Source organism: Parus major, chromosome 2 (genome assembly GCF_001522545.3).
Source record: "Parus major isolate Abel chromosome 2, Parus_major1.1, whole genome shotgun sequence".
NCBI classification, from domain to species: Eukaryota; Metazoa; Chordata; class Aves; order Passeriformes; family Paridae; genus Parus; species Parus major.
The window spans coordinates 98,622,230-98,637,330 of record NC_031769.1 but is presented as its reverse complement, the minus strand read 5'-3'; the positions used below and the strand labels follow the sequence as shown (position 1 = coordinate 98,637,330).

Sequence of the window (15,101 nt, the reverse complement as noted above, 5' to 3'; positions counted from 1 at the left end):
AATTTCTTCCTCCTTGTTCTCTCAGCGTAACAGATAATAGGAATCAGCAATACTTGAAATACACTGATCTGTGGCTTCCTGGTGGGAAACAAGATGAGTCACCACTAACTAAAACCAACAGCCTTTATGTCCCCAGATTCAAATTTGTTCTTCTCAGTATAATTGTTCAAATACTTGCTTTCCCCACTGACTTCCTCCCTAGCAGTGCAGCACATCTTGCAGACTGCCAGACTGGGAAGGAAGAAGTGATAGCAGTTACAGCATGTGTAACAAGCCCAGAAAAGGGGCCCACCAGGGATCGATATGGACACACAGACCTAAGTGCTTCACCAGACTGTGTATCTCCTACCATATCTAATAGCATGATTGGGCCAAGTATTTATTATAGAATAGCAGGGATTCTGTCTGCCAGGTTTCCTTGGTTCTTGCACTGGGGTTCTGGACATGGCAGGGGTAAGTGGTGCTTATATGGTTAAGCTACACCCTTAGGAACAGAGCACCTTGCTGTCTGCCAGTAACACTGAAGTTACTTTTACTACCAGATGAACAATAAAGTAGTAAAAAAACCCCAACAAAACCTCCAACAGTCCAAATATTAGCTATACCATTGCTATGTTTAGAGAGGAAGATAAAGAAAAAAATGAAATTCATACACAGATCTGCCTACACCTTAAATCAATTATAAGAATTTTCACTTTTTCATCCAGGACACAGTCAGGATGTCTGTGCAGCCTTATGGATATGACAACACAATGTCATGATACTGTGTGTATGGCTTTCACTGAGGAGATGTTGGGGCTTTCTTTTTTTATTTTTTAAGGTAAGTTTCTTCATATAACCAAACTCTCCCTGGGATTGTCTTTATAGTGAAACCTCTACACAAGTCCAAGTTCTCCTATGATATATAACTTTCTCAGGGAAAAAATGTTAACTGTCTCTCTAAGCTTCAAAAATACTGACATTCTTCAGACATGTTTGTGGAGCAAGACACTGAACAGAACTTTAAATGGAAATTTTGGTGATTAAAAGGTAAAGAACTTGTATACCTGAGGAAATGTTGTCCCCTATATGTTTGGTTGCAGGTTCTCTCCTCCAGAGACATCTTGGATAGGAGTATCACGAGCACAGAGTGTTCTCAGCATTTCACTTTCCATACGTGCATCCATCACAATGCTTTCTGAGCATGTCTATGCATTTTCATCACTTTTTGCTGTCCTCCTCCTCCTACGTGCCCAAAATATCCCAAACTGCTGCCAGGCAAATCTCTTCACTCAAGAGGTATTGTATAGAAATAATTTGTTACTCGGTAGGTGATTTTTTTATGCTTTTCAAGGTCTCCCATGGGTTAGGATATTCCTTTGCACATGGGAAGACTCTCTTGATGGAAGTGAATGACTGGTATTCCTTGAGAAGTCATTGAAGGGAATACAACTGAAGTGTGTCAGATTAACTTGTTATGAAGTATATACAGATTAATAGGGCACTTTTGGAAATGGAGCACTTGACTCTTGGTGGCTAACTACAGAACAAACTTAAAATTGAGTTTCTCCCAATTGGATAGAGTAAAAATAAATGAATTATAAATGCCAAGTTAGGGATTAACCCTGTGACCTCTTGATGATTTTTGCAACTCTCAGGACAAGTAGCCCAAATAATTATCCCTATTACTGAAAGCTCTTTCTGTAGTGTTTGATGTTCCTTTGGCTTCTTGTGGCTTAATCCAAACTATGTTTGCTAAAATAATCTTTCACTGCTGCTCTGAATGTTTCTCTGTTTTGGAAGTAATCTGGTAGTTCCCCCTTTTCCAGTCAAATGGTTACCCACAGCACCAACTTTAGGCCATCACCTCCACAATCTTCATGGCTTGGTGCTTTGGATTCTGGGTTGGCAGATTCCTGGCTCCTTCAAGCAGACTTATATCTTCCTTCCAACCTACAATTTGGGAGAGGTGAGACAAAAAGTGAAACAAGCACATTTGAATCCAACATGCACATGCTTTGAGTTAGCATTGTTTACACCACTTCATGTTACTTCATCCCTGCTATTTATCCTCTTCATTCTTAGGCTCACAGGTGTAACTGGGAAGGGAAAAGTCTTTAGAGTACATTGTGGACGGGAATGTGAATTGAGGCTGATTCTCTAAATTAACAGAAATCAGAGAATGGGTCAAGTTGAAAGGGACAACAGTGGGTCATCTGGTCCAGCCTCCCTGCTCAAGCAGGTTCATCCCAGAGCACACAGCACAGGATTGTGTCCAGATGGTTTGTGAGTATCTCCAGTGAGGGAGACTGCACAACCTCTCTGGGTAGTCCAGTGCTCCCAGAAATAGGGACTTCTTTATTTCTGTGAGAATGGTATGTGTAAATACTCCTGTGTTTAAACACGTAATAGCAACTTTGGTTGCTGTACATGTTCCCAAGTGGTTTGGGCATAGTTGAGATTAAGGTGGCCATTTTACTACATAATCCATACTACGGGCCTGCAACCCAAAGGATATTAATATGGATAGGCGGAGGCCAAGGGCTGGTGAATGCTTGACAGTTCTGTGTGGGACTGCATTACTGAGCCTGGAATGGACAGTGCCTGCAAGTGAACACAGGCAAGGCAGAAGCTGCCTTGGGTTCGTGCCTGCTGGGCCCTGACGTGAACTGGGTTTTCCTGTCTTGCAACATTTTTTGAAAAGTTAAAAAATTTACCATTCTGCATGGGACAAAGTGTACTTTTTTTTGTTTCCCCTGCCCTGTGCCGGTCCTGACCCTTACAGAGGTGCAGGGGCAGGGGCTGCCTGAGGGCTGGTGGGTGTTGTGGGGCTGCCCCGTGGACACTGGGGCTCCTCCTTGCCACCAGTCTCTGAGCAGGGCCATTCCCACACTACCAGAGCAGCTCACAGGATCGTTAGGGTTGGAAAGGACCTCTGGAAATCATCTGGTCTAAACCCCCTGCCAAGCCAGGGTCACCTAGAGCAGATGAGACAGGAAACATCCAGAGATGGAGACTCTACAACTTCCCTGGGCAGCCTGTTCTAGTGCTCTGCCACCCTCAAGGTCAAGAAGTTCTTCCTTACATTGAAGTGAAACTCCTTTTTTGGTTTATGGCCATTGCTCCTTGTGCAGGTGCCGGGCACTACTGAAAAGAGCCTGGCACCACGCTCTTGCACCCGCCTTTGAGTTATTTACCTCCATTAATGAGATCCAGTCTCAGTCTTCTTCAGGCTGAACAGGCCCAGCTCCTCCAGTGTCTCCTGTTAAGAGAGATGTTTGGTCTTTGTGGCCTCTGCTGGACCCTGTGCCATAGCTTCTTGTCTTTGTTGTACTGAGGAGCCCAGAACTGGACACAGTGCTCCAGATGTGGCCTCACTAGGACCAAGTAATGGGGGAGGATCACCTCTTTCAACCTGCAGGCCGTACATTTCCCGATGAAACCCAGGATCCCATTGGCTCTCAGAGCTTCAAAGGCACCGCCGGCTCATGGTCAACTTGTTACCCCCCACAACTCTCAGGTCCTTCTTAACACTGCTATTCTCTAGAAGGTCGCTAACCCAAATAGCGCTAGTACTTGGGGTTACTCCTCCCCAGACCCTTGCTGAACCTCCTTAGGTTTCTCTCCGGGAAGGCGAGTCACGGGCGGCATCAGGGGCGCCCCCCGCCGCAGTCGGGGGCCGGTCCCGCGGAGCCGGAGCCGCGCACATCCACCCGGCAGGTGTCAGTGTGGGCTGCGGGGCCGGGCGGGAGCGCCGCCTCCCCTCCCCCGCTCCGCCCGCCCCCCCGCCGGCGGCCCCCGCGCCCGCCCGCCCGCCCGCCGGAGCCAGACTCGCTGCAGACAGGCGGCAGCCAGCGGGGCGGACAGGGCGGGGGGGCGGAGGAGGAGAGGCTGGGGATGAGTTGGAGGCAGGCACAGCCTCAGCGCAGGGAGAGCGGCTGCCGGAGACAGGCAGGGGGAGGAGGCGAGGCGCTCCGGAGGAGGCCGGCGCGGCGCGGGGGCGAGCGGCGGGGGCCGGCGGGAGGTGAGTGCTGCCCGCCGCGGCGGGGCCGGGGGCGGCCGGGGGGCGCCGCCGGGGAAAGTGCCAGAGAAAGTGCGGGAGGCCCGAGTTGAAGGTCTGCGAGCGTGCGGGGGACGAGGCGGCGGCTGCCGGGGGGCTCCGGCTGCGCTCGCCCACCCTTCCTGCCGCGGCGGGGGCAGTGCCCGCTCCCCGTGGCCGCCGCCGGGCCGGGCTGAGCGCGTCCCTCCGCGGCACCTGGGGGGGCAGGCGGGGGTGCCGGCCGGGGCCAGGGCAGCGTGACAGGTACCGCTGATAGCGGGGGCCGGCCGGGGCTCCGGAGAGCCCCTCTGCCGCCCGCCGCCGTCCTGCCCCGACTGGCCCGGGAAGCGGCCGGAGCGGCAACCCGGACGGGAGACCCCCGGGGCTCCGCAGGAGAGGCGGAGGCGAGCGGGGCTGCGGAGCCGCGGCGGCGGGCAGGGCGCTGGGGAGCACGGAGTCCGCGGCACGTCCTCTCCGGCTGCTCCGGAGTACGTAGCGGAGCTCCGTGCGGCCGCTCGGTCAGGGCTGGTGCCGCTGCCCGGCCCCGCGGGGAGACCCTGGCGGGGATGCCCGGCCGAGGTGCGCGCCCAGCGCCGGGCGGACAACTTTCGCAGGAAGGCAAAGCGGCAGTGCGGCTGCCGGGCTCACGCACCAGTGACCTATATTTGATGAAGTGCCTTTTTTTTTCCTTAAAAAAAAGTTTATTAGCAGAAGTCGATCTTTGCCTGCCTGTATCACACGCCTGCCTGCATTGTTTGCAGTGAATATGTGCATCCCAAATTTCTGAATGGTGTGCCAGGTTTTCTGTCATGTAGGTGGGTAGGTAGTTATGCGTAGGCTACGGTTTGATGCTTGCTGAAGAGGCAAACACACTGTTGTGTGTAGGTTTAAGTTCAGTGAAAAGCAAACAGGAAGCAGGCAAAATGCAAAAGTAACTTCTGTTTTCCTGGGCGATCTGAACACCCAGAATGATACAGATTTTAGTGGGATTCAGAACCTTTTCTGAATAGCAAATGGTTGTGCAGGAGAACAAGTATCTGGTGAATAATTTGATGTGGTGTTAAAAATACTGTTTGGTATTATAAAAGTTTGTTCATCTAAAAGCACAGACATCTCCTTGTCAGGATGGAAAGCTCCTTTAAGAGTGTTTTGTGTGCTTCCAAACCAAAAACATCCTGCATTAAAATATTTGTGGACTGGAAAGGTGGATCACGTAGCACGAAGAGTGAAATGTCTCCAGCATCATAAATCTGAAGCTGGCCAAAAAGGGAGAGAGTTTTCGCCACAAGAAAGCCCAAGGGACAATTACCGGTAGTCATAGATGAGGTAAGAACATAAATGCTGCCTAAGTAGGGGCAGTGTTCTTGCTGGTGCTTCAACACCTGGGTATGTTGGTTAGACAAAACTTCAATTCTGTTTTCCAATTTAAATTCTAGGAAAGTGTTTTGGGAAGCCTGTTCTTTGCAATGATCCTGAGCTCTCTAACATACGATGCATCCTTGAGTAGAATTAAGTTACAGTGCATGGTGCGCACGTGTTTGATTCCACTAATGAACATATAAATATTATGGCTTAGTGGCTGTAAATGAAAGGGGAAGTTTTGCTGGAGAACCCATGCACTGGTGGGAAGCAGCCTAATCAACATCCCCTTATCCATATTAGCTGAGATAGAGATGATAATCTGAACATCTATATCTGTACTGGCATTTTAGCACCAGGTATTAAGTTACTGTGATACACAAAGTGACCAGCATGAGGAGAACTCAAATTGGAATGTGTCAACTCTCTGCAGTTATGCATAGAAATAGAAACACATCTTTTTGTATAATCAGTGTTTATACCAGCACAGTTAGTTCCAAGTCAGGTATGTGAAGATCATTATTGTATACACCTAAGGCGTATCAATATTCTCCAGGAAGTTCAGATGCCAGAGTGGGCCTAAATGGTGATCAGTGTGTAACCCAGAATGCGTTAACAATGTGAGACACAATATTTGAGATCACTGGTTTTTGTTAACTGAAACCTTACAGGCACTAGGCAGCGTTTGACTGATGAAGTTTTCAGTCTTCAGGACCTTAGACTTCTTACAAGAAAACTTATGGAAGTACAAGGAAGTTGAGATTCAAGATTGAGGCACACTTATATTAAATGTGGTAAGATTAAAGCCATTGGGCAGTAGCTTAACCTAGGAATTTAGAACTAACCTGGCCTTTTTTTATTTTTCAGTAGAAAAAATGGTATTTTCTTTGCACAGAACATTAAAGTGAGACTTGAAATGAGGAATTTTAGTTTTCCCTGCATTGAAGGTATATTTTTGCAAGAGGGGAAGAGGGGACTGGAAGTTTTCTTTCTGATTATCTTGACCAAAATTTAGCTCTCTCTCAGCTGTCCTGCAGTGTCGCCCTGAAAACTCAGCTTCTGAGCTTGCTGACATAGTTTTCTAAGACTTTCCCAGGACAGTAACTGTAAACATAGAGATAGGTATGCATTTCTTCTGTTACACGTCTTGTGATGGACATCTCTCATGGGCAATGGAGTGGGAAAGTGTTATCCTGACCATCCAGTCCCTGGCCGTGGTCAGAAACCTATAAATCATGGGAGGAAAAATAAACTTTCTCTTTCCTTTCACCACACCTTGAGCTGTGTCTGTGTGATCTATTCAGCACCAGTGGCAACACTGCAGTACCCTGTCTAGTGCTGCCCTTCCGCTAAGAACAAGTTTTATGTCAATGACACTGTCTGAAATAATTTGGAATATTCCAAAATATTTGGAAATTTCCAAATGTGGATATGATGTGCCAGAAAGAAGTAAATAATTATTGAAATAATAGAGAAATACTTTTAAAGTATTTTAACTTAGCATAGTCTCTAAGAGAAATTAAGTGTTAAAAAGTATGTACCTGTTCAGCAACTCTTGCATCAGGAGTCATGGTTATTGTATTTAACTTGTGAGTGGTCTTGGAAAAGTTGGTTTGTTTTTTTTTTTCCCCTGTCTGGTTCAAAACAGCTCCCTGCAAATGCATTGCCAGTTACAGAATGCAAATACTTCTAGGAGTTTGGAGATGAATTTTTCCGCAGATTGGTTCTGTGGTAACCGTGAAATTCTTCAATGGCACCAATCTAGTATCAGCTGCTCGTTAAAGGCACTGATGCCAGAACAGTGGTGCATCAGTTGCTGGGAATCCAACCCTGTAGTGAAATGATTCATGCATATACATTTTCTTTTCTCAGTTGACAGCTATTTTTAAGAATAGCTGTCTTGCCTAGAAGGTTGATATCTAAGCAAAGGCAGCCTAGATAGCTAAAAATTTCTTTCACACCAAACATAATCTTAGTACACTAAAACATTTAAATGGAATTGATTTTAATTGATTCTTGCTGAATCTCTTGTTCTAATTGGCCATTATAAAGGGACCGTGGTGTTTTGAAGCTGATGTCAGGAAGTTGGCAATTTTTTGCACAAATAAAGATGGTGAGTTTGAAGTAGGTGTCAATTTGAAGGAACTTATAATAATAATGGGTAGTGATATCTATATGGTAGCAGATTACTTGACTAACTTCTTGAAATGAATAGGATTCTCTGGGCACACAAGTCTGAAGAAATGATCTTGAAATGACACATTTGTCCAATGTACTTTCTCTGTGTGCTGCATGGGCAGAATATTCAAGTAAAGGAAAGCCATGGGCCTTTCTTTTTTCCATTGTGTTCTTTTGAACCTCATATTTGAAAAAGGAATGTGATTTTTTTTTTTCTTAGAGAGTTTTATTTGCTTAGTTCTGAGACTGTCAGTTGAATAATAGTAACTCTAAGGGGACAGCAGTAGAAAGAATGCTTGCAGGTGAGTAAGAGCATGACATTACAGTGTGTCCTGTATTTCATGCTGGCAGTATGTCTTGGTATTCATCATCTATATTTATTACATCCATTTCTGTAGTGTATGCTTTGATTTAGCATATTTGCAGTATGCTAAATGTAGATGCACTTGACTAAATGCTTTTTCTTATTGTTTAGTTAAGCAAAGGAAATTTTCAGGCATCCATATCACCATTCATTATCACTCAGCACAATAATTGGTAAATTTAATCTTCCTGATTAAGATTATTTTGGTCACAAGAGACAAGGGACTGAAAATGAATAATTTTCTTGATGTTGTGCTGTGTCTGTGTTGTTCGTATCTGTTGTTCTTTTCTCTAAAATCCTACTACAGAGAACACTGACCTTTTAAACTGAATGATCTTGCTCAATATCAAACTTTTCTTTCAGGTAGGAGACAGAAATGTAAGAGGAATGTAAATGCATTTTTTTCTTCTTATTGCCAGTGAAGAGCTTTCTTAGATTTGAAGTAAGTTTTCTTAGTGCCAAATGGTTGACTTTTCTAGAATAAAAATCTCTCCAGGGTATGCAAAAAGTCCTCTGGTTAATATATTGGCATTCCCAGAACCCACTAAAGCTTAGGCAGGTTGCCAGACACCACTTAATGAGGATGCCGAGTGTCTGGCACAAATCTGCATGAAAGCCAGCAAAGGAGCTGGGGGTGGAAGTGCATGCGGTGGGGAGAGGGCTGGGAAGGCGACACATACACACCCATAATTTATTTTTAATGTCTGTGTTTTGCAGAGAAATTGATCATAAATCCTTACCACAGGATTTTGAAAACTTGCTGGGAGCAGGAATCTGGATCCTTCAAATTGGGAGAGCTGTGTTCTCACAGAAATAGAGTTTTATTAGGAGAGCAGTTTATGAGTTATGTTTTAGAGGGGAGCACCAAAAGAGGATGGATATGATAGTGATTTTATGTTTTATTATCTGCTGAAACTGAAAAGCATTTGAAAATGTTGTTAGACAATTTGGGGAACAATGGAAGTCAGTGATTGCCAGCATCCACACAGAAATGCTGTTAAAGTTACATGGCAGGAACAGATAAATTACTGCTGCTAGAACACCTCTGCTCGGTGTATATCTGTGGTGGGGGTTCTGCCTGATGCTGCTGAGGTTATGTTTTGCTACATGTATGTACAATTGCAGGTGTAATAGACTCTCTGATAGCTGGATAACTGCTCAGAGAAGCAGTCATTCACACAGATGAGGTATTTTTCCATAAGAGTGCCATTAAAACCAGAATATATTGGTTTGTGTTGAATCAGATGTTTAGTCTTAAAGGTTGGCTGAGCAAACTTAGTTATATTCTGAACTGAATGTTATTTCAGACATTTAAAGTGTGAAAATTTTCAACATTTTTTCCCAGGCTTTAGTCTCTCCCTTACCTAACCAAAAAAGCATTAGTCCTCTACAGACAAATTTATAAATAGATATTTGGTTGGTAGGCATGACTGAAAATATTTTTTTTAATCCAAAACAATTCTAATAGGAGTATTTTTTGCATTTGGCTGAATTTGGGAATATGTATGCTTGTTACCTGCTTTTCAGTACAGGTTTCAGTTGTTTATTTCACCATTTTGGACAACTGTTCCTCTTTAGAGGAATTGTGTTCATTAGACTAGTGGCACCTACTTGGTGAGTATGGTTGGGTAGGACTAAATCAAAATCCAGATGCTCCTGTTTAATTTTGTTTGGTTTCACTGAGGTCAGTTGAGGAATGAAAATATTTGACTTCATTGGGCTTCAGTCCTGGTTGCAGCAGATAAAGGACAAGTGTATTTTGCCGGTTGTGTGGGGGTCTTTGCAAAGTTTTCTCTGTGTTGACACTGACTCCTGGCTTTCTAATGAACAGGGAAAACAAAAAGAGAGTGTTCGACATTGTACCCATGTTTTTAATCTAGCATGTGTTTAGGATTAGTTCTAAAAGGCAGGACACTATTGCCTAGAAAAATACAGTGCTGAAATGCTGCACATGCAAATGGAGCAGGTTGATGAAGTGTCTGTTGGAATGTCTTTGTCTTTCCATTTGCTGTGTTCTTGATTTCTTCCATGCTTAACACCCTGGTACCCTTTTTGTTAAAAACTGGTCATAAATCTGCTTCTGAAAAAATGTAGTCATGACAGTGAATTTGTATTGCCTTTAAAAGATGAGTTTGGAGGTTTCAATTATTTTTAAACTCAGTATTTAATTTAGTTTCTGTGTTCTGAAATTATAAAAGATGTACTGACCTTTGGGGAGGATGTGCTTTTTTTTGCATGTTTGTATGAGAAATACCTTGAGGTTTGAATGATTCTGTCATAACCTTGGACCCACTGAGTGTATTTAAGTTATGGTTTTAGAGGACAGTACAGAATTCTCTCAGGGTTTCTGTTAAAACAGATGTTAATGCTTAATAAAATAAGATCTAGAATCTCTCTCATATTGAGAAGAGACTGGAAAATAGTGTTTTCTTCTGGATAAACCCTGAAATGTACTTAGAGTTCTAAAATAAGTGTTGAGCGTTGACTCATATTATCTAGCATATGCCATTATAAGGGTACTGTGTTTTGTCTTCATTTTCAGCACTAGTACTTGAAGCATCTTCAAACAGTACACTACTCTGTTTTTTAAACATAAGTTCCACTCTTCAACTTTTCAAAGATTATTGGAAGGAAAATGTGTGACACTTTCTTAATTATCTCTTTGTGTTGTGTGGCCAAGCCTATTATTTTGGTTTCTCACACCTGTAACCTACTCATTCTCCATTTCATAGCAGGAAAGGAGGGGGCAGTCTGTGACTGAGATATGAAGCAATCTCTTTAACAGCTGCCTTCTTCCACTGAGACTTTCATGAAATTTTTCCTGTGCATTAATTAAGAGTGATACATTATTACTTTGGACTTGTAAACACCTCTGAACATTCCATTAGGTGTTAATGACACATGAAGCAAAAATTAATATGAGTCTGTTAGTCCTGAATCTAGTTGGGATGTACTTGGTATATGTAATTTCCTAGATGTAACAGTACTTCTTAAGGTGTTGGGTGTAAATGACGTTGCTTCACTTTCTGCTTCTGCTCAGCCATTAGTTACTGACTGAAGCGATGCTAATCCATGTGTTTGGGCCTGTGTTACACAGAATGTCAGCTGGATGTTTGCCATGGTTTCTTGGGATTTTCAAAAGACAAAACTGAGTTCTCTGGCTTCTGCCCCATGGGTCAGAGTTGAGGAGCACAGCAGAAGGTGTGGGAGAGAAAATGTAAGGAACGCTTAGAAATAACCCAACTTAATCTCCATAGCTGTTTAACTGGCACCTTTGGGGAGATACCAATTTGGTGTGTGCTCTTCCCTTACACTTTCACCTCAAGGGATGACTGGTTTTGTAGGTTTTCCTTAACTAGTAACGCTAAGCAGAATTAAATTGAATGTTGGTAGAAATGCATACAGATAAGGTTCAGTACTCCTAAATTAGAGATTGTACCTGGTCATATAAAAATTAGACTTGGGCTGACTAATGGCAGCTGTTGGCCACTGCAGTTCATGTGTAGATGGTTTGTTGTACAAAAGGTTTGTGTTGTCTATAATTCCTCATCAAACTTACATAGGTATTAGAAGTGAGGTAGAAGAGAGTTCTGTGGATATTTCCAACACAGATGTTTTCTGGTTTTGTGACCCTTTCACGTTCCTCTTCCTGTTGGAAACCTTTAAGCCAGCTTTTAGAAATGCCACATTTCAGGTTAGCTTGTTGCAAGTACCCTATTTTCATTTAAAATGTCTTAAAGTGTGAGTTATCCTTATTTAATTGGGAAGCCTCTAACATGTGATCCATCTGTCCAATTAAAGCATAATGTTGAATATAGGTACTGTTTGGTGGCTACTTTCACATAGCTTATAATAATAATAATTTATTTTTTTTTAAAGCAACCATCTGTTGATGAACAGAAATACTGCCAGTGTTTGTCAAATGTGTGCTTTATCTGACCTGTTCTACTTAGCACCTTATGGCAAAGCTTTCTCATCAAAGCATTTTATAAATATTTTTATTCTTACAGTGCCTTATTAGGTTGGTAACAACACTGGTCTAACTTTTTAGTGTAGGGATTAATGTACCAAGGATTAGGGAGATAAATCTCTCTTCAGTTGCAAGAGGAAGTCACCTGCAGTGGCTACAGAGATGAGGATTCTAACTTGCAGCTGTAGGTGAAAATCACTGTTCTGTTCTAATGATCTTTACAGCCTTCTGAAGAAAACAGCTGGAATAATGCAAAGTTTCTACAGCAGGAAGCTCCAACCACCTATGTAGCCTGGTCTCCTTTTTCTCAAAGGAGTGGCTGGGCAAATAGGTAAACTTCAAGAAAGAAATATCACGGTGCTGATGTGTTAGTGCTGATAATGCACTGTAATGAGTTAAAAAAGCATTTGGTTAATGATTCATAATTTTGTTTAAAATTACCTAAAACCAGATGAAACCAAAAGGAGTTAAAAGAAGTATAGAGAGGCATAAAAGGACCTCTTCAGTTTGCAGAGTGGGAGTTAGGTGTGCAAGGTATTCTGGAAGTGTCTTTTGAAATGTTGAGTTCTCTCTTCAGCTGAATATGCAACCAGCAGCAGACTCTGCCTTTTCCCATTCCCTGTTCTCCCCTGGGTATTGTTAGCGGTTGGAGATAAAAGCCTTTAATCATGTCTACATGCAGACACCAGAGCAAATCACTTGAAGTGTTGAGTCAGGATGTGTATGTCAGAGTATGTTAAACTTGTGTGTGAATGCTCTGTTGAATACAGAACAACCTTATATATTTAACTTGAATCAATCAAAGGTCATTTAATGTTCTCATCTGATGGAAAATGTGATTCAGAACGTAAGTTAAATTACAGTGGTCTAAACCTATCTGTGTATGACTGAGAGGCTCTTGACATAGGTGTTTATCATGCTGTAACTTCAGTGTTTTATGCTGTACTTCATTTATCTCAACTTTCCTCCATGTTGCTTGTTATTGATCAGTTTTCATGATGATGCTATTAAGAGGCATTTTAGATGGGCCTAATTACAAACTTTCAAGTGGATGTACTTAACACAGAAAATGGCAGTTCATTGAAATTGGGTTGTTTAATTTCAGATATTTTAAACTTGACAGACTTTGACCAAAACCAAAATAAGATGCAACCTCTTTTTGATTCCTGGTAAACTTGTTTTGGCCAGAGGCCTGGTGTTGTCACGGTCTTTGTCACAGAGATTAACAGCCAAGGATTCCACTTTGTGAACAGGGATGCTGTGTTTCTAGGAACATGTGGTTTCATTGGATAGCCTGCAAGAGAAGTCTGCTGCAAAGTCAGGAGCTGAAGAAATCCCTCATAGGCTCACCTCATATTTGGGGACCTCTGTAGTAATCCTCTGTATCTGTATTTTGAAACTGTCAGCCTTTTAAACATTAAAACTAAGAAAAAAAATTTCTATTTGATAGTTTTAAAACTGAAGCCTTCAGCTGGAGGGAAATTTGGAATTTTATGGGGTTTGTCTGCTTTGAGAGCCTAGAAACTGTCTGGTTCTAGTTGGAGCTGTGCTTTATCATGCTTTTGCGGATGCCAATTGATATCTCTCTTCCTCTCTCTTTTCAATCTGGAGTTCATCTGATGGAGCACCACAGGAGAACCCAAACCTCTGTTGCCTAAACTCTTTAATTTACCACTTTTCATGTCAGCCTTTACCACAGAGGTTTGCAAGTTGCAGTTCCCTGTGTCTTGCATAGGAAGACTTAAATACAGGAAAGAATAGCCTGAAGCTTCTATAGTCGAAGACATTAAAATGAACAGTGGAGCATATATTCTTCAGGAATCTGAGAAAGAAGGGAGCTGAACTTGCCTCCCAGAAGGAGCTGCACTGCACGGAAGTGGAACTGTCCAGCTGAAGTAGTTGCAGATGCAGTGTGCGTAGCTGGACATTCTGTTCTTCCCACACTCTTTTGTAAGTGACCCTTGCAAAATGGAGACTTTTCCTGGACATTTCTCTTGAGCTGCATGATATGCTGGAGGTAGAGAATAGGAAAAGGTCTCTTTTTAAAAAAAATAAAAAAATAAAAAAAAAAATTGTATTTTATAAGGTAATTCAAGGGTTGCTGTATTCTCCCTGTAAGAAAAATCATCTGAACTTTAAGTTGGTCAAGAAGGTAACAGCCACACTAAAAGCTGTGAAGGAAAACTTGGGAGCCACTCTGAATTCAATACATTGGAATTATTTTATGGTGAAGATACTGAAAGTACAGTTATCTGTCTGAAAAAATAAGAGGCAGTGTTATGCCATATTAGCTGCCCCACATTCAGCTGATTGTTCCAAGATGTTTGCATGCTTATTAAAATTATGGCCACTGCAGTAGAGGCAGATAAATTTCAGCAGCTTAAGAATCTGTCTCATGGATGTACAGAGTTCTTGACCTATTCCCAGAGTCAGTGATTTCATTTGCTTCTGAAAAGTTTTGTTGTCGAGTTATAACAGTCTCAAGACTTATATGGTATAGCACACATTAGAGAGAAAATATGTAGCAAGTTGTCTTCCCCACACTTAAGAGTCTCCTGTTGGGTAAGTTGAAGAGTCAAGTTCTTATGGATGCTAAGGATAGTCTCTTTTCACAGTGTGAAAGTGTCAGAAGAATATTTTTTCCTGCCTCTGACGTTGATGTGTAAAATATACTGTAGTACCCTTGTGTACTTGAGATGTTCTCAGGTGTCCCTGACACCTACAAAAATCCAAATGCTGTGTGCAACTGGTTCTGTTATCTCCCAATCTCCCACATAGCTCTGGTAGTTTTCCTGTTGCTCCTGTGACTAGACATCTCTCTCTCACTCTTTTATTTTCCTTGGTAGTCCTTTAGGATACAGACATTTCAGAGATGCATTTGTAATGTCTAAGTGGCTTCCTCTTCTTTCCTTTCCCCTTCCACCCCAAGCAAGAAGTTCCAGATGGGAGCTCTTTGGTGTCAGTAACAGCTGCACAGCAGATAATTTTTTGCATCCTTAGAACTGTAATATTTGTAACTCCATGTATGTAGTCATGATATATATTTACATTAGGGATCTTCTGGTCTTTTAAGCTTCCTCAAGGCTCTTCTTGTCTTTCTTGATGCAGCATTTTGCCCTATTTTCTGTTCCTGGTTAGAAATAGCTTCTTTCGACATAAAGAAGTTAATATATTCTGTTGTAAATTTGATTTTTAGGAAGCCTGAATATTTT

General features: G+C 42.5%; 1 protein-coding gene across 1 annotated transcript in view; it reads left to right on the top strand.

The window, feature by feature from the left end:
* Window positions 1-3,988: 3,988 nt before the first annotated feature.
* LDLRAD4 (low density lipoprotein receptor class A domain containing 4) overlaps window positions 3,989-15,101 on the top strand; it is a 282,113-nt gene continuing 271,000 nt past the window's right edge. The window contains exon 1 of the mRNA XM_015617170.2: window positions 3,989-4,003. The gene's annotated coding sequence lies outside the window, so the exon portion shown is untranslated. The remainder of the gene's footprint in view (window positions 4,004-15,101) is intronic.